Below are 27,140 nucleotides of genomic sequence, written 5' to 3' on the forward strand. Positions count from 1 at the left end.
ATGGGTCAGGGCACAGCTAGTCTTGGCCCAGCTGACTTGTACTGGGCTGGATAAACCTGTGCTAAGGTAAACTCAGCTTTGTTGCACTGCATTAGATTGGGTTGTATTGATATAAACTAGACTGAGCTGAGGGGAGGAGTGAGCGGAGTTAAGTTGAAAGTGTCTTTGGGGGAGAATGGATACATGTTGCAGCATGTTGACACCCTGAGTCACTCTGCTGTGCCCCTGAAACTATCAAAACATTGTTAATTGGCTATACTCCAATATAAAATAAAGAGTCTTTTAAAAGTTGAGGGACTTTTAAATCTGAGCCACAGATCCATGGACCCTCCACTACCCGGATCCTCTTTTGCAGACTAGCAGACAGTAGAGACGCCTCCCTACCCTTCAGCCTCCCATGGAGCTCCCTGAGGACTGTTTGATTGCAGCTGTGAGCCTTCGAGAGGCTCGGCCGCAGCATGCACTCAGCCCTCTCGGCCATGCAAGGCACACAGGAGGACTCCGGGCAGCAGCCCCCAGGCCCTCGAGTGCCGTCAGGGCCCTGCTAGAGCAGTTTCTCCTCAGTGACTCCAGGGCACCAGCAGCAGCACCTTGTAAGCAGCTGGCCCAAGACAACAACCTGCTGCTCTCCCTGAGCAAAAGCATAGCCACATCTGGCCAAGGGGACTTTGAGGTTCAAACAGTCTCTTCTTACCCCGCTTCTCCTGCAGCCCACATACTAATTAGTCCCAAAGCCAGAGCAGGGCTGAAGCCTGGGTTCTCCAACCCCAAGCCTCCTGACAGCAACTACCACCACCCACTCTTCACTGCCTCACACACACGTGCACACGCACACACACACACACACACTCATACTTCATCTGGGTCACCTACATGAAGAATGAGTCACGTTGACAACAAAACCAAAAATTCCATGTTTTTCTCCTCCTAGCAGACACTGATAGGAAGCGTGGAGAAAAAAACCAGAAGGAGAGGAGAGCAAATAAGAAAATCCCAAGCATCATATGTCATTTCAAGATTGAGGAAATGGGAGAGAAGGCCCAAGATACAAGGAATGTTTTGATGAGGCTTGACGAGGGAATAGAATATCCCTTTTCCGGTTTTATCCCTGTTTTCTCCAGTCTTTGGGGCCACAGAGAACAGAGGGAAGGAAGGCCAGTTCTGAACATCCCATCTACTGTGAGAGGCATGAATCAAATGAGACGGAAGGTGCGTGTCAAGCACCCTCAGGTGGCAGAGCTGAAACAGTCCTTGTAGAGCATTTGTACTCTCTCTGCCCCAGGACCTTGGCAAATACTGTTTCCTCTGCCTAGAGGTCTCTCTTGCCCTATGCCTGACTTAGATGTCACCTTCTCAGGAATGCCTTCCCTGACTGCCCCCCACCATCACTATCAGCCTTAGAGCACTCTGCTCTTCTCCTTGAGAATTTCCCACAGTTCTTTATTGCTCACCACTATATCCTTACATCTCGTACATAGTAAGTACTCAACTGATATTGATGAATTAGTGAATGAATCCAATACACACACATACACACACACACACACACACACACACGCATGCATGGTCATGCACAATTTACAGATGAAGAAAGTAGTCTGAGAGCCAGGGAGTGACACCCTGGTCCACACAGAGTAGGCAGTCGAGTCAGGACTAGAACTCAGACACCCCAACTGTTGAGCCAGGGGACCAATTCCTCTCCCACATCTGGGCAAGCTGTAGTGGTCTCCAAGCACAGGGTGGGGTAAGCGCCAAGCAGAGGCTGATGTGAATTAGGGCTCCCCGCCCCCCCACTCCTGCCCTCAGCTCTGAAAGTCTCTCCTCTCCACAGTCACTGCCAAGGGCTGGGCCTGGAAACTCCTCCCAGCCCTAATCCACTGCATCCACCATCAAAGCCCCACTTGATTACCCACCGCAGAATGACAGTCTTAGAGCGGAAAGTCAGGAGCCTTCTGTGGATCAGAAACAACTGTTCTGACAATCAGTTCCTGAGCCTCAGCCTGCTGGGTAGGGGGTTCAGCATCCCAGCCTGTGGACCCCCTCCCTGCTCTCCTCACTCCACCTGGAGACATCCATCTATTATATGCCAGGCCTGCAAGGCCGTTATTGTATTTCAACTTCACAGGGTCATACAGAGGTAGATGCTATTATCATCCCATGTTATAGATTAGGAAACCAAACCTTAAAGAGGTTAAGTAACTTGCTCAGAACTGCAGAACCAAAATAAAACAGGGTGGGCTTTGGAAGCCAGGTCTATGTGATTCCAAAGCCAGTGGGCCACACCACCTTCAACAGGCCTAGCACCGGACTCAGCACAGTACATCTCATGGATGTTTGTGTGGTTCGGCTTCCTTGGATCAGTGGGACCCCAAGACTCTATGAAAATTTCCTGGGGGCACCCTGGGGCAGAGAAGGATGGCCTGGAGCTGGAGCTTCAGAACCCAAGCCCAAGAACACAGTTGTGTGTGCACACAGATATGCACACACAGATGTACACACACACGCACCTGCACACACCTCCTCCAATAGAAGCAGGGCCAGTCTCCATCGCTTCCCGTGTACGAGTGTACAATGGATCTGAACAGAAGACTGGGCTGCTGGAAACCATCTCAGGAGCAAACCCTCACCTCCTGAGCCTCTCCAGGGGAAGGGTCCCTGATTCCCTCATGTCTTCGGAGTGAGCAGGGTAGGGCGGCTTTTCTGCTCCTCCCACTCCAGTCCCTGGGTGCCGGGTCTTCTCGCTGACCCGGCAGCTGGGGCTGGGAATGGGGCTGGGCATGGGTGGAGAAGCACTGGCAAGATTTGGTGAGGTCAAGGGCAAGGCCTGAGGCAGCAGTGTGGGTGGGAAGATCCAGAGAGAGAGGGAGAGGCTGGGGGCAGGGAGGGGAGTACTCCTGCCAAAAATGCTTAACCTGAACCTAATCGTGAGGAACCACTGAGACAAATCCAAGTCAGGAGATAACTCCCTGAACGACCAACCAATCTAGGCCCTTCAAAAATGTCAGTGTTGTGAAAGATGACCAAAAAAGACTTGGAAACTACTCTAGATTAAAGGAGATTAAAGAGACATGACAACTAAAATAAATGTTCTACAGGGCATTATTTAGAAAATTGGGAAATTTTGAATGGGTACAATGTATTAGATAATACTAAAGTATCCAAATTAAACTCAGGGCAATAATCGTATTGTGGTTATGTAGGAAAACATCCTTGTTTGAAAGATATGTACTGAAGTTTGAGGGCTGAGGGCTGTTATTTACTTACAAATGCTGAGGGACAGATGGTGGGGGAGAGAAAGAGAGGGAGGCAGAGAGGAAAGAGGTGAGTAGGACAGAGGGAGGAAGGGGAGAGTGTATTCAGACAGGTAACTTGAGATGTACAATGCTGTTAGAACGATTCTTACAACTTCTCTGCTCTTCAATTTTTTTTTTTTTCCCAAAATAAAAAGGGGTATTGGCTAGACAACAGGAGAAGGCATCCCAAAAGCAGAGGTGTGCAGGGTTGGCGGGGAAAACCATGGGGCTGATCTTCATTACGAGAGAAGGAAGGGAGTGGGGGTGGGCTTCCTGAGCCAGAGACCACGGGCTTAGAAATCCAGGAGGGGGTTTAGTACTGTTCCCCCTGGAGCTCAGGGCAAAGAGAGGAGGGAAATGAGGTCTAAGGGCAGCGCGTGGGCAGCAAGCTGGGTGGCGCAGGAAAGAGAGAGGCAGACACGGATACAGAGGGAGAGGCTGGAAGCCAGAGCTGAATGAAGGGGCCTGGTCAAGTGCCATGGGGCGAGATGGACTGAGATGAATCTGTGAATTCGTGTCCTGGTGACAGGTGGGAGGGCCAAGGAAGCAGGGGGTGAATGGAGGATCACAAGCTTGTACACCAGCTCACCCCGCAGCTGGCCTTTTGCGGCACACGCACACATGCACGCACCAAGGGCTGGACACAGCCTGGCGAGGCAGCCAGGCCCCACCCCTACGCTACTTGACGTCTCTTTTCCTTCATCCACGAAAGGGGGCAATAGCTGTGCCCAGCTTACGGATTGCTTGTTGTGAGCATCTGGTGAGCTTGTGTATGTGATGTGCCCAGAAAGCACATAATAAACATTGGCTACCACATTAACAACCCACGAACTCTCATCTACAAAGCAGGAAGCTGCATGTTTACTCCAAGGACAGTCAGGCTCTTTGCTGTGGGACAGCACCATCCTAGGTGCAGACACTGCAGCTGCGAAATGAAACAGACAGAAATCCCTGCCCTCAGGAGAGACAGCTGATAAAATCAGTGATTAAATACACAGCCTGTTAGATGTAGGAAGCGCTATAAAGCAGGAGGGGACAGAGTGCTGGGGGGGGGAAGGGTAGGAGGGTGCTGTCCAGGAAAGGGCTCACTGAAAAGGTGACATCTGAGCAAAAACAATACAGATGTGGGGGACAGGAGCCCCCCAGGCCAGCAGAGGGAACCGCTAGTGCCAAGTTTCTCAGGCCGAGGCCAATGAGAATGGAGCAGAGCAGCCAGGAGTGAGTGAGGAGGGAGGTCAAGGAAGGAAGGCGGGGACAGACCATGGAGGATTTGAAGACACTGTTAAGAACTTTTCCTCTGAGTGACCGGGAGATCACTGGAGGTCTGGGGGCACAGGAGTGGCAGGATCTGACGGCCATTTGCAGTCTGGCTCCAACACTGAGAACAGCCTGACGGGAGCAGGAGCAGAGAGACCAGTTAGGAGGCTAATTTAATAACCCAAGAGCAAGATGATGGTTCTTGGACACAGGCGGTAGTTGGGGAAGCTGAGAAGTGGTTGGCTTATGGGTAGGACTTGGAAGGTAGAGTCAGCAGGGTTTTCTAACAGAGGATCACAGAGCTAGCCTGCTTGGTGTGGTGAAGCTGGGAGGAAGGTAACCGGAGCGTCTCCACGTGAATGCCACGCTGCAGGGACCGGATGGAAGGCACTTGACGATCTCATGAAAGCCTCTCTATGGCAGCCCAAGGGGTGTCCCCCAGGGCCTGCGAGCCCCTCCCCACCACTCCCTGCCCGGACAGGACCGCAGAGGCCACAGGTTACGGAGAGGGAGCTCACACCCCGGCAAAGATTGATGCCTTTTAAACAGACCCAGAGTGAGAAGGACAGAGAAAGTCAATATTTGTCCGAGCAAGCCAAACAGGCAGGCTCGCCCAGGAATGTGAGGGCGGGAGGGAGGCCCAGCGCCCAGAGAACATTATTTCAACAGACAGATATTTGGAAACCGTCACTGTCCTGGTATTGGGGGAGGGGGAAGTTCATCAAGCCCTCCTTTCTGCCCAGAGATGGATGGGACCAGGCCAGGCAATGAGGGGGCAGGGCGGTGGGTTCACCCAGTCACGGCCCATCATTTCCCATAACTGGAAATCAGAGCTCAGAGAGAGAATGGGATTTGATCCAGGATGTACAGGGAACCCCAACCCCACCCCGGGGATCTTCACATCTCTCAGGCTGAATGGCAGGCATCTCCACCATCCAGACCCTGTCCACCTGCTCCCCATCACTCATGTCACACTCCAGCCATTCTGAGCAATTTATGGCCCCAAAACACATCAGGAGCTAAGCTTACATTCACCAATGTGCTTTGGCTCACACCACTCCTCTACCTGCCACGCCTTTTGTTCACTCCAATTCATTCTTCAAAACCTGGTTCAAGGTTCACCTCCACTAGCAGTCTTCTTGTTTCAAGGACAAGAGCTCAAGGCCTAAGACCAGGGAGCCCAGGATTGGCCAGTTAGGGGCTAAATGACTCCGGAAATTCCTTAACATTCAGACGCCCTAGTTTTCTCATCTGGAAGATGATGGGGTGAGCTAAATAACACCCCCTCCCGAAGGTGTCCACATCCTAATCCCTGCAACCTGTGAATGTGTTACCTTGTGTAGTAAAAGGAGCTTTGCAGGTATGATTATGTTAAGGCTTTTAGAATGGGGAGATTATCCTGGATTATCTGGGCAGATCCAGTGTAATCATGAGTCCCTGCCACCCTAGGGAGGCAGAGGGTCTGAGTAAGAGGAGGGAATTTGGTGACGGAAGCAGAGACTGGAGTGACGCAAGAGCCATGAGCTGAGGGACAGAGGCAACCTCTGGAAGCTGAGGGACACAGGCAGTCTCCAAAACCTGACAAGGCAGGGAAATGGATTTTGCTATCATAGCCTGCAGAAAACAGCTCTGCCAAAATCTTGACTTTAGTCCAGTGAAAGTGGTTCCTGATTTCTGTCCCCAGAATTATAAGATTGTAGTTTTGTGTTGTTTTAAACCACTCAGTTTTGTGGGAATTTGTTACAGCAGAAACAGAAAACACATTCAAGTGAATACAATATTCATGCCTAACTGCTGGGCTCTGTTGTTCAGTCACTAAGTCATGTCCGACTCTGCAACACCATCGACTGCAGCACACCAGGCTTCCCTGTCCTTCACTATCCCTCAGAGCTTGCTCAAACTCATGTCCACTGAGTCAGTGATGCCATCCAACCATTTCATCCTCTGTCGTCCCCTTCTCCTCCTGCCTTCAATCTTTCCCAGCATCCGGGTCTTTTCCAATGAATCAGTTCTTCGCATCAGGTGGCCAAAGCGTTGGAACTTCAGCTTCGGGCTCTTGAAAGACCAAATAGCATTCCACATGGAGACCCCTTAGCACAGCACCTGGGACAGAGAACAGGCTCAGGAGTGTCAGGTGTCCAAGCTAGGGCCCCCATAGCCCCCTGATCCCTTCACAGCCCCTGACAGCTTGTTTTTTCCCTTTTTCTATTTTTTGGACAGACCATAAGGCATGTGGGATCTTAGTTTCCAATCAGGGATCGAACCTGCACCCCCTGCTTTGGAAGGGCAGAGTCTTAACCACTGGGTGGCCAGGGAAGTCCTGACAGCTTGGTCTTTAACTGTTTGTTTACACCTTTGCCCCTCCAGGCTGTGAGCAATTTGAAAGCAGGTTCACCGTACCATACTAGTCTTAGGTATCGCCAACTCCAACCACAGAGCAAGTACTCAGTAAATGTGGAATGAATAAAAAATGAATGCATGCTAGCATCAACCCATACACAGTGTGGCTTTATTCGTATAGTAGAACCCCAGATAGAGACAGGCAATTTTAAATTCTAGAATCCAGGGGACCAAACCTTAGAATCCAAATGTCAGAAGAGATCTCTGGAAATGGCTGGGTCAGGCAGGGCCGCCAGGTAGATGTCTGAACACCGAACCAGTCCTCTTTCCACTTAGATTCCCAGGTGGTTCCTCCTTGCTGACAATGTGAGAGGCAGTTTCACACACCTGGTTGCTACCCAGGTTAAAGGCAGTAGCTGTAAAGGCAGCCTGTGGGATAGGCAGCTTTAGGATGGATCATGGTGATGGCGAAGTATACACTCACCATTTAACAGCCTTTACTATGTCCCAGACATGGGGTAAAGCACTTTACATCATGATTTCACTTCATGCTCAGTGTCTATTATTATTCCCATTTACCAAGGTAGAAACTGAAGGTCAGACAGGTTATACAATTCACCCACAGTCACACAGCTCACAAGAAGCTGGGTCAAGACTCAAACCTCAATCTGTCTCAAAAGCCTGTTCTATAACCACCAGCCTCACCTCCCATCAAGCTGCCATTTCTCAGGTTGTGTTGTCTACGGAAGCCGGGTGGGACCTCAGGGCAGTTAGCTTGGTGGACTTGTCTGAGTTCCTTTCTAGATTTGTTCAACAAACACTTGTTGAAACTCCTCCGGGTCAGGACTTGCTCTGTGCACTTGGGACAGAGAGGCCACCCAGCCCAGTGTGGGGGACAGATCTTGAGCAATCATGACATGGTGGCAAGTGCTGGGTTAGTGGGACTCGAGAGGCCATGAGGCCGCGGGCATGGACGTCAAAATCTGATGGACAGGGACCTGCCTGGTGGTCCAGTGGCTAAGACTCCGTGCTCCCAAAGCAAGGGGCTCGGGTTTGATCCCTGGGCAGGGAACTAGATCCCACATGCCACAACCAAAGAGCCCACATGCCACAACTAAGACCCAGAGCAGCCAAATAAATAAATATATATATATATATTTTTAAATCTGCTGGGCATCAGAAATAAAGCTTCCTTGGCAACAGCCAAACACAGGGGATGGGAGTACAGCACATCCTTTGAAGGGGAAACTCCAGGCCAAGGAAATTGCATATGCAAAGGCCCAGAGGCAAGAGTATGGAACATTCAGGAAAACACACGTCATTCCGGGTGGCTTGCAGGGGAGTGGGTCAGGAAATGTGATAAAGCTGGAACATGAGCAGGGGCTACATGCAGACAGCAGCACTGAGAATGCCCTGGAGCCTGAGGGCAGTGGGACACTCTGGAAGTATTCCAAGCAAAGAAAGGACTTGGCCAAATTTTTATTGTCTTTCTAAAGTAATAATGACGACAACAACAACAGTATCTATCATCTATCATTTATCTAGTACTCCTTATCGGAGAAGGCAATGGCACCCCCCTCCAGTACTCTTGCCTGGAAAATCCCATGGACGGAGGAGCCTGGTAGGCTGCAGTCCATGGGGTTGCTAAGGGTCGGACACGACTAGGCAACTTCACTTTCACTTTTCACTTTCATGCATTGGAGAAGGAAATGGCAACCCACTCCAGTGTTCTTGCCTGGAGAATCCCAGGGACGGGGGAGCCTGGTAGGCTACCGTCTATGGGGTCACACAGAGTCGGACACGACTGAAGTGACTTAGCATAGCATAGCATAGCAACATAGCATAGTACTCCTTATGTCTCAGTCACTCTTCTAATCATTCTACATGGATTAATTCACTTAATCCTCAGTATAGGATCATCACTAACATATAGTATCCCAGTACACAGATGAGGAAACTATAGCACAGAGAGGTTGAGTAACTCGTCCAAGGTCACACAGCTAGTAAGATTGCAGAAATTAGATTTGGACCCAGAGGATCTGGCTTTAGCGTCCAGATGCTCAATTTGCTGAAGTCTTCTCCTAAAAGGCAGGGTTTACATGTGTCTGGATGACACTAGAACCCATCACAGAGCAAAGTAAAGAGGAGAAGGTGCCCAGGAATTCTGTGCTCAGCTGCCCTACAAGTGGACCTGGCTCAGGGAGAGGGACCCTGTTCTCCAAGCTGCTCTGGGCCCAAGGCAGTCGGTTAACTACATACATCCCAGCCTGCCTTGGAGTCACTGCCAGGCTCCCACCCTCGAGTTCCCAGGGCAGCGCCTTATCTTCCCAGATTTCTCTGGGATTTCTTGCAACTCTGCTCTCCTGGAAGGCCTTTCCGCTTTGCTGCAGATCCTATCTCCCCACGTGTTTCCCATTAGGAAAGCGATTAGCACTCATCCATTTGCATAAGCACAGGGGCTCCCTAGACCCAAGTGAGCCATGGCCTCTGCACAGCTGGAAAGGGGATCCCTCTGCAAAACCTGGCCAGGGCCTTGTTGGAAGCTACTTGCCTTCGCAAGGTGTCTCAGTTTCCTCATCTTTAAGTGGGGATAATGATAGCACATGCTTCATTGGGCTGTTGTTATGATTACCTGTGATGATATATGTGAACAATGTGTAAATCAATAAACAGCTATATAGGAGGAGGGGAGTTATTACTATTATGAATGTTATTATCACTGCCATTCAAATAATTGTTGCAATTAAAGAGAAACACATAAAAGTTCAGTTCTGGGCTTCCCAGGTGGCTCAGTGGTAAAGAATCCCCTTGCCAATGCAGGAGAAATGGGTTCCATCCCTGATCTGGAAAGAACCCACATATTGGGGACCAGCAAGGCCCATGCACCACAACTATTGAGCCTATGTTCTAGAGCCTGGGAGACACAACTACTGAGTCCACACGCCACAGGTACTGGAGCCCACATGCCCTGGCGCCCATGCTCCACAGCAAGAGAAGCCTCCGCAAGGAGAAGCCCGAGCACCGCAACTAGAGCGTAGCTCCCACATGCTAAAACTGAAGAAAAACTTGTGCAGCAATGAAGACCCAGCATAGCCAAAAATAAATAAATAAATAAACTTTTTTAAAAAGTTCAGTTCTGCTAAAGCAGCAGTATTACACCAGCTACCCAGAGAGTGAGGTGCCAGCGGTCATGCAGCACATGGTCAAAAACGCCATGCGAATCAAGAACGTGACCAAGTTCACCGCCATCAGGAATAAGCATGCAAGTAGCAAGCTCCTGAAGATCAGCACGATGCCTCAGCTGAACTCATCAGCCACCCAGGAGCTTGCCTCATCTCGGCTGGGACAGCCCTAGGCCCCAGGGCGCTGGGGAAGAGTGTGTTGTCTGTGAACTTTGTCTTGCTGATCTGGAATTCCTCAGTTTGTATATAGTCCTCTGGTCTATCTCATGAACCTTCTTCTCAGCCCAGTTTCCTAAATGTATATGGAGGAAAAATAAAGCTTTTGGTTAAAAAAAAAAAAAAATTCAGTTCTGTTGTAGGCATTCTAAAGGGCAAAAAGGAACCAACCACATTAACCACTGACAGTCTACTATTTGGCAGGCAGTGAGCTAAGAGATTTCATATGTCCTCTCATCTAATTCTCAGTTTCTCTATGAGATAAGGATTTCCCCATTTCATGGATGGGAAAACTGAGGTACAAAAACGCAAGGTCTCCTAACCAAGGTCACACACCTTGTAAATGGCTTTGAACTCAGGTCTACCTGGCTGTATAACTCCGGACTTGCTCTAATCAATCATGCTGCCCTCCAGTCCCAGGTCACCTCTGAAACACAGAGAAAGCAGTGAACATCTGTGGAGCTGCTTACAAACCTAGTCCTAAGACTCATAACAGAGACTGACAGGAAGTGTTGTGCAAAATAATACAAATAACTCTTACTAGATGCTAGGGTTCACGAAGTGAATCTCACAGCAATCCTACATGGTAGGTTATCCCCATTTTCTTGATGGGAAAACTGAGGCACAGAGAGGTGGAGTGACTTGCCCAAGATCATACAACTGGTAAGTGACAAGAGTCAGTATTTGAACCTGGCTCCAGACCTTGTGCCCTTAACCTTAACCTCTACACACAATACTGGAGATTCTGGGAGGTGAGACATGTTCCCATATACACATATGCACACAGACACACATACACACACACACAAACAGCATTCCCAGTGATCCAGGCCACTCTACTTCCTATGGCCCCGCCCCCCTTCCACTTCCTTGTATTGGGGATGCTCTAGATAAGAATATGTAGATAAGAATATGTGGACAAAAAAAATAAAGAATATGTGGGCAGAGGTGCATGCCCCAGTTCCAAGACCAGGTTCCCAAGGCCCACTGTGGAATGAGCCATCCTCTCAGGGCCCCACTTCCCTGTAGGCCTCGCTACTAGTAAAATACCATGGGCCTCCAACTGGGCTCCGATACGAGGACTTGGCGCTGCTTTCTGGAGCCCTAGCTGTGGTCCATCTGTTACCCTTTAGAGGGGACTTGGCGGTCCCGGCTGAGTTGCTGGAGAAGCCACAACTCTCCCTGCACGCATCTCCAGATTTCAGCTGTCTTTGAGGAAAGAAAAGCACTGCAAACCTCTCAGCCTGCACCTTTCCCCATGGATCCTGAGTGTCTGGGCCCTGTTCCTTTTTCCCAGTGACAATCTGAGAACCCAGCAGGCCCAGGGAATGCGCAGCACACCATCCTTCCAGCATCCACACCTCAGAGCATTCCCCTCCATCCTCAGCATCCCAGGACCCAGGCTCCTCCCAGGCACAGGGAGTCACCCAGGAACCCCAACACAGCAGCTCCAGTACTAGCAACCTTGGTAAATGACAAAGAATTTCTAGGACTCTTTCAGGAACTTGACTAATTGAAGGAAACAAACAACAGACACAGGCTCTGTCCACAAAAGGAGCAGTTTGAAAAAAAGAAGGAAAAACAGAAACAAAAAAAGCTAATCTGCAGGTGTAAACATCACTGCTGAGAAAATAGCCTACTAAGTGCTGAACCCAGCAGCTCAGGCCTCCATCATCTCGTTTGTCCACTTCTTGCTCAGATCAATACCCACTGGATAAAGAAGTCAGTGAACTAAACTCAGCACAAGTTCAGTATTCTAGCATCCAAATTCTGTCACTGCCTTTTTATATAACCTTAAAAAAGGTCTCCCACCCCTGGGCCCCTGTAAAATGAGGGATTGGTCTCTCACCTTCCTATACCCAAGGATACAGATGTCAAGGGCTCTGGTCCAGCACGTCTCTGCTCTTAGCAGCTCCAGATTCTTGGAGGAGCCCTCACTAGAGTCCAGACATAATCACAGAAGGGGGCTGCTCTCCCATCTCTCATTCCAATTTGCCCACATCTCGTCTCCTCAGTATGAAAAAAAAGAGGCTTGACTCTGAGACAAGCTGAGAGACGATTCACAAGACGGAGTAGATCGGGCTGTTGGCTAGAAGCCTCCATCCTTGAGACAAGCAATTGTCCCCTTAATTAAAGACATGCCCTGGATCATGGCGCAGCCTGTGGGGACTGACTCATTCACACTCAGACCAAGAGCCAGGCTCAACTAAGAAGCCTACTCTCCGGCACAGGAGAGGAGGTGGACCTGTTTATGGAAATGACTAGAGCTTTTCTCCCCTCAGGAAAAACAACTTTTTTTTTTCTTCTTTTTTGATGGAGTAAACAAAACAGGACTCTGCCTTACTCCAAACCAAGAAATTCAAGTCTCATTCCAGCTTCCCCTGCTGGGTTTCCCTAATCTGTGAGGACAGTGGGGACAGAGGGGCAGAATTACTCAGGCAAAGCTGACACAGTCATGGAGAAGGACCTTTCCCCATATTCATCCTCTCAGAATTTAGGCATGCTTGAGATAAGCCGACTTTAGCATTCCTGCCACCACATTCCCTCCAGGACTCCCCAGTCTGACAGGGGAGACACAAGCCAGCCCACCCCTAAGGAGAGGGTGATAGGAAACCCTAGCCCCACACACTCCTGACAGAAGCATTGGCTGTAGCTATGGGCTCAGATAGAGATGATGGGCCTTGTGGGAGGAGGGAAGGAGAACAAATGGATGGGGGGAGGGTCCCTGCTCATCCTGTTCCCAGTGACCCAGGCAAGAGGCTTGCCAAGGACCCCCTCCCACTGAAAGAAGCAATCAGGAGAACCACATGTATATTTGCATAATATTTGCATTCAATTTGCTTCTGATTTACATAAGTCCCCTAGCATGGGCCCATCCTCTTAGACAGTTCTCTTGGTGAACATGTCCCTCCCGTCCTGGAAAGAGCCGGCTTTGTCTTAGCACCTCTGAAGGCTCCTCTCTTAGCCTGCCTAAGTCACCTGGGACATGAGGTAGAGGTGAGGGGAAGCTGGAGTCTCAAGGATCAAGAATGCCAGGCTGGCCAGGGGCCTGTATAACGATGCACAGCTAAAACAGAGGAGGAGCGGAAGGGGAGGAGAGGTGCCATCAGTTTCCACAGGATACCTCTTCCCACTCCCCGCTCCATCTCCCCTTCAGCAAAGCACCGGGACAATTAGAATAAGGAGTGGAAATTCTGATGGGGCAGTGAAATCAAGGATGACTTCATGAAGCAAGTACATGAGCAAAGCTTTCAAGGAAGAGTAGAGTGTGACTAGGTGAATGGAGACCACAGTGGTGAAGGACAGAGTGAGTCCTCCATTTATCCATTTATAAATGGAGTGAGTCACTCCATTTATCCACAGAGTGAGTTACTCACTCCATACATAGATAAATAGGTAGGTGATAGATGAACAGATATGGGCTTCCCTGGTGGCTCAAATGGTAAAGAATCTGACTGCAATGTGGGAGACCCAGTTTTGATCCCTGGGTCAGGAAGATCCCCTGGAGAAGGGAATGGCAACCCACTCCAGTATTCATGCCTGGAGAATCCATGGACAGAGGAGTCTGACCAGTCCCTGGGGTCACAAAGCATCAGACACAACTAAGCGACTAACACATCTAACTTCTTCTATAGATAATACATAGATGATAAATGATTGATAGAAAAATAAGTAAATGACTGATTGATGGTAAATGATTGACAGATAGTAGATACATAGATGATAAATGATGGATAGATGTTGATGATGGCGATGATGATCATGATAGATCTATAAATAGATAGACAGACAGATGCTACTACTGGCCCAGCTCTGAGCCAGGTACCAGAAGCACAGGGATGGGTTAAGCATGCTCCCTCCAGGCGGTGAGACAGAGAAGCAAGCAATTAATTAAAATTCAGAATGGTGAATGCTGTGCTAGTGAAATGTACAAATTGTTGAGGGAGCACAGGGGAGGGGACTGTTAATTCAGCTGGAAAAGGTAATGTCGAAAGATGTGAAAGAGACACTGTCACAAAGGAGTGACATTCGAACTAAGTGTTCGGAAGATAAGTAGAAAGTCATCAACAGGAGACAATGTAGGGAAGAGCGTTCCAGGCAGAGGAAATGATCAGAGACAAGGCATGAGAGTCTGGATAAAGCACAAAAAGACCAGGCAAAGGAGGAGAATTCGAGAAGGAGACAATAAGGCTGAAATTCTGGAAAACAAACCAGGCCAAGGAGGTCCCTGGGGGAAGGACAGAGGAAGAGTCCAGAAAAATCCCTTTGAGCTGGAAAAAGTGGTTATGGATACTCTGTAGAGGGTATCTATGATTTCAAAGGGATATTTCTAAATTGGAAGGCTGAGATACTGGGGAGGCTGCTCAGAGAACTGAGGGAGTTGAGATGAAGAAACAAGATACATAAGTAAAATGGTGAAGGATGGACGGATGGATGAATGGAAAATTAAATTCATTATCTACCATACCGTCTTTATAACAATGGATGAATTAAGAGGTCTTGGAGATGATTATTTTAATCCAACACCAAAAGCAAAATAAACAAGTGGGACTACACCAAACTAAAAGCTTCTGCATAGTAAAGGAAACTATCAACAAAATGAAAAGGCAACCTACGCTCAAAACAGGAGAAAATATTTGCAAACCATGTATCTGATAAGTCATTAATATCCAAAATATATAAAGGACTCATACAACTCAACAGCAAACAACAACAACAACAACAAAAAACACCAAAAAAAACCAACAATCTGACTAAAAACTGGGCAGAAAACAAACAAACAAAAAACCTGGGCAGAAGATCTGAATAGATATTGTTCCAAAGAAGATAGGTGGCCAACAGGTATATCAAAAGATGCCCTACATCACTGGGAAAACACAGGTCAGGATCACAATGAGCTATCACCCCATACCTGTCAGAATGCCCATTATCCAAAAGACTAAAAACAACAAGTGTTGGTGAGGATGTGGAGGAAAGGGAACCCTCCTACACTGTTGGTGGGAATGTAAATTGATGTAAATGTAAAACAGTATGGAGGGTCCTCAAAAAATTAAACATAAAATTACCATATGATCCTGCAATTTCACTTCTGGGTATTTACCCAAAGAAAACGACAACGCTAACTAATCTGCATCCCCATGTTCATTGTAGCAACATTTATAATAACCATGATATGAAAACACTCTAAGTGCTCATCAATGAGTGGATAAATGGATATAGAAACTGTGGTAGAGAAGGTGAGTTCTCCCTTGAGAGAGATATAGAGACCTTATTAGTAATTTGTTCAGTCAATAAGTCATATCCAAGTCTTTGAGACCCCATGAACTGCAGCGCTCCAGGCTCCCCTGTCCTTCACTATCTCCCGGAGTTTGCTCAAACTCATGTCCATTGAGTCAGTGATGCTATCCAACCATCTCATGCTCTGTTGCCCTCTTCTCTTGCCCTCAATCTTTCCCATCATCAGGGTCTTTTCCGATGAGTCAACTCTTTGCATCAGGTGCCCTAAGTACTGGAGCTTCAGCATCAGTACTTCCAATGAATATTCAGGGTTGGTTTCCTTTCCTTTAGGATTGACTGGCTTGATCTCCTTGCTGTCCAAGCGACTCTCAAGAGTCTTCTCCAGCAAAACAGTTCAAAATCATCAATTTTTCAGTGCTCAGACTTCTTTATGGTCCAACTCTCACATCCACACATGACTACTGAAAAAACCACAGCTTTGACTATATGGACCTTTGTAGGCAAAGTGATGTCTCTGCTGAATAATGATTATGAAAGTTTACCTTTGAAGACAATACTTCATTTTGCAAAAGAATGCCTACATATTTTTGTCTCACTGAAAATTTTCAAAGCTATGAAGCTCAGGTTTAATACCTTAGGACTCCATCAGCTGAGGTCATACAACTATCAGTTCAGTTCAGTCGCTCAGTCTTGTCCAACTCTTTGCGACCCCATGGTCAATACTGAAATCAGATTGATTATATTCTTTGCAGCCAAAGATGGAGAAGCTCTATATAGTCAGCAAAAACAAGACTGGGAACTGACTGTGGCTCAGATCATGAGCTCGTTATTGCCAAATTCAGACTTAAATTGAAGAAAGTAGGGAAAACCACTAGACCATTCAGGTATGACCTAAATCAAATCCCTTACGATTATACAGTGGAAGTGAGAAATAGATTCAAGGGAATAGATCTGATAGACAGAGTGCCTGAAGAACTATGGGCGGAGGTTCGTGACATTGTACAACGATAGAGACAGAATTTTCTGAACTGAAATTCAGCACACCTGGCCAACTCCAGCCTCTAAGGAACACAGCGACCACAGAATGGAATGTATGACATAGGTATCATCCTGGGGACTCTGGGAGTAGTGGAGGCTGTCAGTGTGGTTCCAATTCACAGCTGGTCAATGACAGCAAAGGTCTACCCACAGGCACTCTCCAGGTCTGGAGGTGGTAGAAGGAAGGAGGGTAGTGAGTGATGAGGGTACACGAAAGGGCAAATGGGAGTGCACACACACCCTAGATCAAGGCCACTCAGAGCTGACAGTCCAGGTAAGTCTGACACGACTAGAGCTGGGCAGAGCAAGCTGGGGAGGCTTCCTGGAGAAGGTAACACCTAAGCTAAGGTACAGATAGTGGCTTCTGCTGGGACAGGGGCACCAGAAGAGGAGCAGTTTAGTGCATGGGAAAAGGGACACAAAGTTGGGAAATTATAAATTCATTTAGAGACCTGAAGTCTTTCTGTCTATGCTTTCTCTTGCACAGATCTTACAACCTCACAGCCCCACCCCTGTCTTCATTTTTCCAAGTCCTCCATCTTCCTAAAAATCTTCCCAGCCTTGGAGCATTCCAAGGGTAAGGATGGCCTGGTAAGTGGGTGACCAGGAATGATGCCCTGGAAAAGCAAACCCACAGCTGGAGAGGGTAATCTCCACCCACATCATGGCTGCTGGCTGCTCACATGTCTTCCTGCACGTCTGGGGCAGCTCAGCTGCCTTCCCCTCTTTCTCTTTCCCTGTCAATAAGCCCAGCTACCCACATTGCCCAGCCCTTCTGGCTTAGTTGGAAAGGATTCCTGTCTCCTCCATCCAGAAGAAACATGGTTAGCTGTGTGACTTTAATCCAATCACGAACCTCTCTGGGCCTCAATTTCTTTGCCTATAAAACAAAATTAATAATTCCCAGCCTTGCCTGCCTCCCCCAGGTCTCTTATGAGAATGAAATGAAATGCAAATGGTCACCTACTGAACATCTGTTAAAGATACACAGGTTTTCAATGTTTCAGTAGAAACCAAATACATAATTATATTAAGCTGATTTTTAATTTTCTTCTCTTTGCTCATGATAGTTTTTAATGTTGTTACAGTAAATAAAAATTACTTATTCAATAACTTGGGAAAACTAAAGTTTGAAAAAAAATAAATTCTACCTAGAAGTGGAGGAAAGTTTAGCATTTTGAAATTATTCAGGGACATTTCCTGTTTTGCTGTTTTTTGTGACAGTTCTCGTTTATAGGTATAGTCATTGTTACCATCATCATCACTGATGAATGAATGAATAATGAATTTTTATCCTCATCTTGCAGATGAGGAAATAAGAGTCTCAGGAAGGCTAGACTAGTTGCCCAGACACATAGCCAGTTACTGGCTGAGCCAACACCCAGATCTTTGGTCTCCACGTCTAATGATCCTTACAATACAAAACAAAACATTTTTGCATGATCTCTTCCCAATGTTGGCAATGCTTACATTCAATTTTTAATTATCATGTGTGTCTAGCTGCCACAAATCTAAATTCACATATGAAAACAAAAATATAATTAAAATAAATAAACACACATACGGTGAAATTCAGCTATCTAGAACCTTTGATTAATGCATTTTTCCAGATACCAGAGCTTTCAGACAGCTAGAGATTTAAACATCAACTTTGTTTTTTAATTTTAATCATTTCTAGAAACTGTTCTCTAAAAATATGTGCTCTTTCCCTGACTTCTTAATCAGCATATACAGAAAGTAATGTAATCTTTCTTAAAGCCTAAAGGTAGCCATTCTAATCCCAGCTGGGACTCGAGTATAAATAACTTCATCATGTCCCTTCTCTGACCTCCATGTTCTCAATAACAACAACAACTAACATTTATTGGGCACTTACCACATACACCGTTCTAAGTAAATATGAACTGACATAATTGTCCAAACCCTAGAAGGTGGATGCTGTGGCATCTGTTTTATAGACAAAGAAAGGGAGGCACTGAGAGGTTGAGTAACTTCCTCAAGGTCACAGAGCTGGCAGGCTGGGGACTCAGGATATGGATCCTGGCAGCATGGCTCTGGCAGTGAGACCAGGTGCTTCCAGCCCTGGCCTGTAAAGCCTTACCCTCTACGCCCAAAGAAGTGTTTGATGGGCATGGGTGCCAACCCCCAGCATAGCCCAGGTTCAGGAGAGAGCGCACGTCCTCTCCAGACATTCCATAAGGTCTCCCACAGGCCACCGCAAAGCTTCGTGGAAATCCCTTTCTTCTCCCCAGTTCCCAAAAGTTGCTGCAGCTTATGAAGCTCGAAGATCCTCAGCCCTCCTGTCGGCCCTCTGGCCCTGCCAGTTCTGAACTTTATACCTTCAGCCTTTTTCTGGCTCTTGACAAACGGAAAAAAAAATCATTCTCAGGATTGATGTGTGTGTGTGTCTGTGTGTCTGCCCACAGAGGAAAAATGACATTTTTGGCCCTTCCCTCAACTTCTAGTTGCATAACACCGGAAGAGACGAGGGGCTGGACAGAAACTCAAGGAGGCGGTTGCAGCCTCTTGCCACCCACCCCAGCCCACCATGGGCCACACAGCAAACCCTGCTGCTGCCCAATCCTTTCCCTTGTTCTTCCACAGGGAATCACTGCTGTGGCCTCAGACCCAACCTGGAAAATGTAGCATTCCTGCCCACCTTCCAACCTCATCGCCCACAACTCCCCAGCACACGCTCTTTTTTTTTTCCAGATGATCCAGACTCCTCATTGATCTCAACCCATGTTTCATGCTTTCCTACCTCTGTGCCTTTGCCCACACTACTTCCCCTCCAGGAATGCCCTCCCTTCTCCCTGCCCTATATCCAAACCCACCATCCTTCCAGGCTGTGCTGGGGATACAGAGATGAATAACGGAGCAAGGGTCCCTGCTCTCAAGACAGTTTTTAAAAAGTGACTGTACAATTTAATTGCAAATGGTAAAAAGCCTTCATTGCTACACCTGTACTCACAGCCCCTCCACCCCGGGTGCTGCCACCATCACCTGGCAGTGCTTAAAAATAACCTCAGTCTCTCCTTCCACCACCATCTGCAATTAACAAAGATTCTCTTAAATCTTTAAGGCCTTTGACCAAAGCCCGCTGCCTCCAGGGAATCTTCCAGAAAACCCCACTGTCGATGCAATCACTCCTCCTCAGAACATACCCCTTGTGGTTTCAGGGGCCCCCCCTCTGTGGGCAGCCCTGTGTTGAATCTCACAGCTGCACTTACACAGTGAGTGTAACTCTGAACCGTACACTCTGGGGCTTCTGACCAAGTACAGTCCCCTTCCACTTACACCAGTGTGCCATACAAAGACTAGGACAGTCTCCAGGTGCCATGTCTTGGCAAGGCATGGAAGCATCCGATGAAGCCAGGATATTCTTAAGGCCCGTCTCATGCTCTAATGTGCAAGCCTGCAACATTTCCTTGCTGGCTGCCCAGACTGAAGTCTGTGTTGAGCAGTGCCATTCTTATGGTTAAAGTCAGATCATTTAATGGTCTTTTCAATTTTTTCTCAAAATTATCATCTTGGGTAGTTTTTCTGAAATCTTTTCAATAGTTTGTAAGGGGGCTCTTGACAGACGAAACACCATATGATGAAGAGATACAGCATCAACCAGCAAAAATCATCTTGCCATTGACAGTCCCCCAGATTTTTCCAGAATTGGAACAATGAAAATTTTTCATGAATGACTTATCCAAAGATAATTTGGTAGGACAAGGTAGACTCAGTGAGGAAGAAGCCTTATCAGGGTAAGGCTGTGTTCATAGCGAAGTAAAAGGAGATGAAAACTAAATCAAATTCTGTAATTATGACAAGCAGTGAAGGGGTAACAGTATCTCACAAAGGTGATGAAAATCCGGTCCGCGATGCAGTCACATCTCAAAATTCTTGGAGAAACTGTTCCACTTTCCTGGGATGTTGGCTCCTCAGGGGTCGTAAGCGCCCCGCCCTATGTTAAACAGGATGGATTGGGAATGTGAGCTGGTGGGAAGCAGGGAGGCCTGGCTGCTGAGTGAAGTGGTGTAAGTGTTGCTGCCAGCCCACCACGCTCTCCTATGATGATCTCACAAGATGACCACCCAGGCAGCCGCGGGGCGGCTGTGCACGGGCAGCCCTGCCATGCTGGGGACGATCTGCTCTACTCGGCCAACTGCTTTAGAAGCCACCGTCCCAGGGGGCAAACCTGCATCCCACATCAGAAGGGCAGATCTCGTGGTCCAAGGACTCGCCTCCCTCAGTAGCTCGTCCTTGGAACACTCCACACACACATCCACATGCAGAGAGTGTTCAAGACTCATCCAACAGACCTATGACTGAACGTCCAGATGCTGTGGAGTAGAACACACAGGGAAGCCACGGCTTCCTCTAAGGTGGAAGAACTCTTTCCTGCTGCTCCCAGTCAAACACCTGCCCAAGACCCCATCACCACAGACAGGACCTCTCATGGGTGAATTCAACACACAAAAGCCAATCAACTGGAAGAGAAGCAGGACCACTCACAAGGGCATTAAGAAAGTAGTCCTTCTCAGAGCTTTCACTGTCAGAGCCCAGGTTCAATTCCTGGCGGGGGAACAAAAAATCCCGAAAGCTACACAGCATGCCCTCCTCCCCAAAAAAGAGTTAAAAAAGAAAGTAGTCCTGGAAAATGGAAAGCTGTAGAAAATCACAGTTATTATTTTAACTATTATCATAATTATTAACTTGAGGAGGAGGTGAAGGAGAGAGCTTCATTGCATCCTTACAAAAGAAAGTGAATAGTCTGGTGACCATCAACTGCCTTGAGCCATGGAGAATGGGCTGCTGGAGAGCCTGGTCCCTTCCTTCACACTAGGAACCTCCTTCCTCGAGGGGTTCCATCAGAAAACAGCTAACACGGTGCAGGATAAAGCCAACAATAAAAGCTACCCAGTCACAAGATCTAAAAGGATCTTGTGATAACACAGAAATGCAGGAAAGACACTATTGCTTACGGGATATGATAATTACATCAAGTTGTTCTGAATAAAAGCAAAACTCTCCAACTGTATATATAGTTCAGTGCATGCTCAGAAACTAGTACAACTGATGCAATAATTCCTCTGTCTCAAAATTAAAACAGGATCTCAAAGAAGTAGAGGACAGAGGAAACAAAAGTTTGATAATTGTTGAATCTAAATGGTGGGTATATAGGAGGTTCATTGTACTTTTCTCTCTGAAAATGTGCATTAAAAAAATTTTTTTTAACAAGAACTGTCAAAAACTCGGGGACGTGTAACAACTACTGGTCCTACTGCTTAAACACTGTTGAAGTCCTTGTGGTTCAGGTGACTGTTGATTCTTAGAACTACCCTCTTTGTAGTACATACGAAATAAAGATTCTTGTGTAATCGCAGAAAAAAAAAAAGAAGAAGAGAGGCTGTGGAAAGGGAAGAAGAGGGGAGGAGGGATGGGAAGGGCAGGATGAAGCAGAGGAGGGCACAGCTGAAAGAACTGAGCTTCCACGGGAGCAGGACAGAGTTCCCATCATACCTTCCCATGTGTGACCATGGGTAGGTTTGTGGTATTCTCTGTGCATCTATTTCTTCTTTCTGAAGATTAGGATATTGTCCTCCATAGGCTTGTTCTGAGGCTATAATTAAATGTAAAGTGAAAGTCGCTCAGTCATGTCCAACTCTTTGTGATCCCATGGACTATACAGTCTATGGAATTCTCCAAGCCAGAATACTGGAGTGGGTAGCCTTTCCCTTTTCCAGGGGATCTTCCCAACCCAGGAATTGAACCCATGTCTCCCACAATGCAGGTGAATTCTTTACCAGCTGAGCCACAAGGGAAGCCCAAGAATACTGAAGTGGGTAGCCTATCCCTTCTCCAGGGGATCTTCCCAACCCAGGAATTAAACTGGGGGGCTCCTGCATTGTGGGCGGATTCTTTACCAACTGAGCTATCAGGGGAGCCCATAATTAAATAATAGATGTTAAATATTCTGCACATAGTAGGCACTCAAGAAACCCTGACTATTACTACTTTATAATTCTTTGTGCTTTATAAAACAGATACATTCAGGAGATGCTATGCTTTACAAAAGAATTCACCCCAGGGTCCCTTTAAGCTCCTAGCCCTGCTAGTGCATTTTAAATGGGATTGAGTTTGCAGAAACCCATTTACCCAGGACTTTTCAAGAACGCAGCAGCCAAGGCACTAATGAAGGCAAGAAGATCTACAGAGAGAGTCCCTGGGCAGAATGTCTCAGATCCTGTCCAGCAGGATTCTCTGAAAGACAGGAAACTAAAAAACATCTTCTCTGAAAACCCACAAAGACCCACTGGCTGCCCTCTGGGAAGCCTTTTTCCCATGCATATTTGGAAGCACTATGGTACCTCCAGCTATGGATCCAGGCTTATGAAGACAATAGCACTAAGCCAACAGCACTGGTTAACATTTATTGAGAGCTTCTTATGGGAGAGGCTCTGTGTTAATTCCCGTGCAATTTCCTACACAAGGTGATAAAAGATAATGTCTGTATAACTACAAGTGCTTTCAGATGAGAAAGTTCTTACACTTCCTCATGAAGATCTCTGTTAGTTGTTTTCTTTTTTTCCCAGATAGAAAAACAGAGGCACAGAGTAGGTAAATCATTTGCCCAAGATTACCCAGCTATAAATGATGGATTATTGGAACCAGTCTATCTCTGAAGTCTACCCCATTGCAGACCCACTGTTCTGTGCCAGGTACCCTCTCCCCAAAGGCACTCCATCCAGCAGTGACAGGACTACAGGGCTAGGGTCCCTGCAGGAGGCCCCCCACTCCCCATCTCACTTAGCCCTCCACAAGCTGTTGTCAATTGCAGTGAAGTATTTACAGCAACCAGCAACCGCTGACACCTCTGTCCACGTGGGCTATAATTTGATGCTCAAGCTGTTAAACAGCTGCTTTCGAGCGCTGAGCTCTCCACAATGAGTGTCTCTCCCAAGAGCCAGGCTGGCTGCCTCTCAGCTTCTCCTGACACTTGCACACCTCTCTAGGCACGCGCATGCACACACACACACACACACACACACGCCAAATACCCTATCACGCACAGATACTTCCTCACAGGCACAGTTATCATCACAAAATGATCTGAGTTCACTGTTCAGGACACACCCACCCAGGCATGACACATGTCACAGATTCCCAATGCACCCAGTTCACACTGTTGTTGTGTTGGCATCGACACACAAGACACTACAAGGATAACGGCTGAGGCTAGTCCATGACTGTTAGTAATGCCCATCCCATACCCACTTCCATGAAATACACCCTCCCCACATAATTATTCATGGGAAAATAAAGAACACACTCAACTCTGCATTAGTGTAACCAGAAAAACGCTAAATAGACTTTTTCACTTACTTGTGCTAAATGCAGCTGTCACTTGGACATGCCTGTACCTAATCATTGTTTTATCTAAGTGGTGGGTGTGTAAGGAATTCATTTTACCGTTCTCTCCGCTTCTGCCAGTATTTGAAAAGGTTCATCCTGGGGGGTACACCTAAAGCCCTGACTCTACATCTGTGTGTGGGTGCCTATGTGTGTTGCAGGGTAAGGTAAGGTGAGAGGTGTGCATGTGCTCACACTCCAGCACGGCTGCCTCTGTGTGTGTGTGTGTTTGTACAGAGCAAACCCTGCACTGTGACTCTGTGGCGGCCCCTCTCCCCGGGGAGTCTTTGCAGGGTAGGGCTGCCCTCTGCATATCTATCCAAGAGCAAACACATCAGAAACCAGATCCCCTTGCAGCCCCCGTCAATGTAGCAGTGGGGGGAGGGGTGTTCTGAAAGAGACAGGGGGCAGGGGATGAGGGAGGGCAGAGGAAGAAACTGGGACCTGCCGGTCCAGAGGAGAATAGATTCAGGAACACGTGCTCTTCTGTAATCACCAAGGAGATGGTCCAGAGCCGTGGACACTGACTGGTTGAGGGTCTGAGGAGGACTTGGGTTTCCAGCCCCTCAGGGGTCCTCTGAGGTCACCAGATCTGAGAGGATGGGGGTGAGCCTCAGCCCCCTTCCTGGAGCGGCTGAGGTTAGGGTGCCTAGAGGGCTCCAGGAGACAAAGGCACCGGAGTGAGCCTGCAGAAGATGCCCTGCAGAGCGGCCTTCGGACAAAGGAGATTCAGATTGGATGCAGAGGTGGCGGAAAGATGAATGAGGAGAGAAAGAGAGGAAAGGACAGGGGGCAGCGAGAAGAGAAGAAATGTCTGAGTAGGATGGATAAGAAGACTGAGGCCAACGGGGGACCCTGGGCAGTGCTGAAATAAAGGACAGAAACTCTCGCAGCAGGAAGGGATGATAGGACTCAGGACTAGGGTCTCTCTGGCAGCCTTAGCAAGTCATTGACAAAGAGTGGGTCCTGCCCTACCTGTCCAAGAATCCTCAAGGAAACCTCCCTGGGACCTGGACCACACTGTGAGGGGGGCAGGGGGAGGGGTGAGCATCCCTCCCTCTTCAGAGCCTGCCTGGAGCCCATGGAGGAGCAGGAAGCTGGTGGGAGGCAAGAAAAAGAAAACCTTTCAGTGGGGACAAAGGAGCAAAGGACCCTTGGAATCAGATCAGAGTTCAAGTCCTGATGCTGCTGTATCTGGTGCAACCTTGCAGGAGCCCCTTAACATCTACAAGTCTCATCTGGAAAATACAGATGCTCACCTCAAGTCCCCAGGTGGACTAAATGAGACGATGGGGATGGAACTACTTTCTAGCGAGGTCTGTGCACCTCTTCATTGATGGAGGTTGCCAGCGGGGGAGAAGCCATGAGACAGCGTAGACATGACCATGAGCAATTATCTGCCAACAGGGACACTTTACTCTCAATACTTACGTGTGCTTCTACGTCCCTCCTCATCCCACAAAGGATTTGAGTTGGCTAAGAGGGGAAAATCAGACAGACTGACCGAAGGGCAAATGGGTGGAGAGAGGAATAAAGACAGAGGCAACAAGAAGGCAAGAGACTTTTAGGACAAAGGTCATTTTTTCCAATATTCAATTCAACCTTTCCTTCTCAAGCATCTTCTGTGTTTGGTTTCAGATGACTTTCCCCTGACAGAAGTGTGGCAAGGTCAGTCTACTCCTCTCCCTACTCCTTCTCCTCCTGCACACAAGCATATGTGCGCGGGCATGTCTGACTCTTTTGCAACCCCACAGATGGTAGCCCACCAGGCTCCTCTGTCCATGGGATTCCCCAGGCAAGAAAACTGGAGTGGGCTGCCATTTCCTTCTCCAGGTTATCTTCCTGACCCAGGGAGCGAACCTAGGTCTCCTGCACTTCCTGAACTGGCAAGCGGATTCTTTTACCACCTAGAAAGACCCCTGTGCTCAAGACCAGATACTATTTCCCAGCTAATCAGCTGGAGCCGTGTGACTGGGTTCTGACCAAGGAAAGTGATCAGAGTGATATTTGCTGCCTGCAGACCTGGCCTTTTAAAAACTCACACACGCCCCCACCCCACCCCCACCCCAAATCCTCAGCTCTTTCCTCCTCTGATGAGTTTAGAAGTTCCAGTGGAGGATGCCAAGCCACTAGAACTGGGGTACATAATCCCCAGAGGGTCGATGATAGAATTTGCTATGTGGGAGCTTCATATATTCAGATGAAAAAATTTTTATCTTTATTTTTACAGAACCTCCAAACTGAGATTCAATATTATATTTAACTGCAAAGAGAGGCAACAAATCCCAGTGGTATTCCCCATACCTGTCACTAGGCCACCCATATATTTTTCTATATGATGTTAAGTGGCTGTCGAAATATCAAAAGATCATTTACACTGAAAACATGTTGAAATTGTACTATTAATCCTTTTGCTGTCTTCTGCTTGTTATATTCCATCCTATTATATAAAAACTCTTAATACTTTGATACTTGAATTTCAATATAATTGATTTATTTTACAGTCCCATGAATTGGATTTTATGTATTGAACATTTTTATTCTTAGGGGTCCATTGGCTTAAGCAGCCTGCCAACGGGATCCAGGACACACAAAAAAATAAGAACACCTCCTCTAGAGAGTAATAGAGCCCCTAGAGGGAAGGCCCTGGGTCTCTGGATGACGTCCCCTGCCCTACTACCACCACCACTGATCCAACATTTGGATTATGAGATGAATAAAAACAATCTTCATTTGTTAAACTACTAAGACTTTGAAGACCTTTTATATACAGACAGTAGTCTTTGTAGATCCAGGAAGAGTACAGGGTGGCCCTCTTGGCTTGAGTTAACTCTAGACTCAGTCTTAGTTCTCCTAAATGCCATTGCTCATGAAGGATGGAATGCCCTGGATGCCCTCCCCTCAAACTTCTGCTATCCAAATTCTCCTAAACCTTCAAGTCCCAGCTCAAATGCCACCTCTTACAGGAAGTCTTCCTAGGTCTCCTCCCCATCCCAGAACCCCCTTGCCCTTGAATTGAAGCACCAGGCGATACCAACATTAGACTGTGAGCTTCCTCAGGCATAGGACATTGGATAAATTCCCTTCCTGTCCCCCAGCCTACACCCATCCCTAGAGTGGGCCCACTTCAGGAATGATCAGCCATGGTAGGGCTAGTAAGTGTTTGCTGCAT

General features: G+C 47.6%; 1 long non-coding RNA gene across 1 annotated transcript in view; it reads right to left on the reverse strand.

Moving 5' to 3' along the window:
• Positions 1-5,814: 5,814 nt before the first annotated feature.
• LOC129656253 (uncharacterized) overlaps positions 5,815-27,140 on the reverse strand; it is a 30,489-nt gene continuing 9,163 nt past the window's right edge. The window contains exons 2-3 of the long non-coding RNA XR_008716305.1: positions 7,127-7,319; positions 5,815-6,653 (exon numbers count right to left, since the gene is read on the reverse strand). This is a non-coding gene — a long non-coding RNA (uncharacterized LOC129656253). The remainder of the gene's footprint in view (positions 6,654-7,126; positions 7,320-27,140) is intronic.

Source organism: Bubalus kerabau, chromosome 6, assembly GCF_029407905.1.
Source record: "Bubalus kerabau isolate K-KA32 ecotype Philippines breed swamp buffalo chromosome 6, PCC_UOA_SB_1v2, whole genome shotgun sequence".
Classification (NCBI taxonomy): Eukaryota; Metazoa; Chordata; class Mammalia; order Artiodactyla; family Bovidae; genus Bubalus; species Bubalus kerabau.